Below are 1,833 nucleotides of genomic sequence, written 5' to 3'. Positions count from 1 at the left end.
CCTACAACTGACTGAAGGAAAAACAAAGCACTTACCCCAAAGAGCAGCCCAGGCACAATGAACTCTCTAATGGCATACCTGGGGCTCATATACCATTTGGCCCCGCCCAGCACCCAAACCCAATCACCTGGGAAAGGGGAGGGGCAAAGCACAAGAAAGTAGAAAGAGAGCAGGAGCAGCAGCTGTGGTGGTGGTTTGTTTCTTGTTTCTGTTTACTGTGTTGTGTTTTTTTTTTAAATCTGGTTTAGCTCAATAGCATGCAGACTGCAGACAAGAGAACTGGGGTGATTCTAGAAGCAACAATACCCATGCTTTTGCTACAGCTTTGAATATTGAAAGGACAATATGACCAAGCAAGTAACTGAAATTTTTTCAACTACAATTAGCTCAAACCTTTATTTATATAGGAAGAAAAATCTGGGAGCATAACAGATCACACGCCAAAACAAAAAAAATCAATTCCATTTAATAACATCACTCGCAGCATAAATCACGTACTTGAGTAGGCTATCTGAAAACCAAAAGGCTATGCTGATGGGTCAAAACACACTACAGGACAATGGAGCCTGGCCCTCTGCTGCACCAACTTAAAACTCATCCCTACACTCACCAAGGTGCAAGCCCAACCCAAACACAGACACACCATTTCAGCCTCGACACAGTTTTGGGAACTGCTGGAAAGCAGGCTTCATCCTCAGCGAGGCGTGCTCAGGCTCCACGGCATGGGGCTTCAGGCACCGCTTCACCTACTGAAGCAGACCACCATCAGGAGCTGCCACGCCAGACCACCTTTTTCCTCTGCAACACCTTTCTCAGGAACCAAACAGCATTCCAGTGACCTGCTTTGCTCCTTTTCCAAAGACTATCACAGCCACCTTGCCTGTGGCACCTGATAAGCAGAAGAGAAAGCAACCACAGCAATAAAAGCCACTGCACCCTCAGGACAGTTACTCTCATCCCCTCCTTTACCTCAGCCGCTTACCTACCCCACACGGCAGATGCTTCCACCCGTTCTCTGAAGCTACCTAGAGCACCTCTAAAAGAGAAACTGGAATTTTACTCTATTTGATGTAGTTAAAAAAACTGCAGCGACAACCGCACCCCAAAAATAACAGCTACCTCTGTTCATCACTCACCAGAGTCACTCCAGAGGTAGCTCGGGTCGTGACGTCCTGTACTGCACACTGCGTTTCAGCCTGAACAAAGGAAAACACAGTCAGAAGATAAACATTCAGCTGACAGCATTAGCACCCATCCCTCAACAACAGAAGTCACCCCATATTTAATGCTTTCATTTCAAAACAACAGTCCACTTGCCTCTGTACCTGCAAGTTAGATCCAAGCTCGAAAGGAACGGCCACCATCACCCATGCCACCTGGGAACACAGAAGGACAAAATGACCGCTGTGCTTGCAAGCGACCACCTGTCACGCTGCTCCTCTGTCCCAGCCAGCCTCACCTCAGACCCTCAGAGGGAAACACCTGAACGTCTTCCCCTGTGGTGGTTTTACAGGGGTAGGCGACCGAGCTCCACCAAAACCGCTCTCTCACTCTCCCTCCTCAGAGAAGGACAGGGAGAAAATACAAGGAAAAAGGGCTCAAGGGTTGAGATAAGGACGAGGAGATTACACAGTAAATATCGTGATAGGCAAAACACACTCAGCATAGAAAGATAGAAAGATTTATTGCTTATTACTACACAATGTAGAGAAGCGAGAAACAAACGAAAGCAACCAAAAGCACCTTCCCCCCCAACCACCCTCTTCCACCTTCTCCCCCCCAGCGGGGTAGGTGATCGGTGTTTATGGTCAGTCTATAGCGCTTCTTTGCCGC

General features: G+C 47.8%; 1 long non-coding RNA gene across 1 annotated transcript; it reads right to left on the bottom strand.

Moving 5' to 3' along the window:
* Nucleotides 1-466: 466 nt before the first annotated feature.
* On the bottom strand, nucleotides 467-1,378 carry LOC310903690. The gene is made up of 4 exons (XR_014587743.1): nucleotides 1,326-1,378; nucleotides 1,137-1,196; nucleotides 987-1,036; nucleotides 467-889 (listed from the first exon to the last, which is right to left on the bottom strand). It is a non-coding gene; the product is annotated as an uncharacterized lncRNA (long non-coding RNA).
* Nucleotides 1,379-1,833: the final 455 nt, after the last annotated feature.

Source organism: Anser anser (genome assembly GCF_964211835.1).
Source record: "Anser anser genome assembly, chromosome: 8".
Taxonomy (NCBI): domain Eukaryota; kingdom Metazoa; phylum Chordata; class Aves; order Anseriformes; family Anatidae; genus Anser; species Anser anser.
Note: the sequence above shows the minus strand (reverse complement) of the source record. Positions and strands in the feature narration are given on the sequence as shown.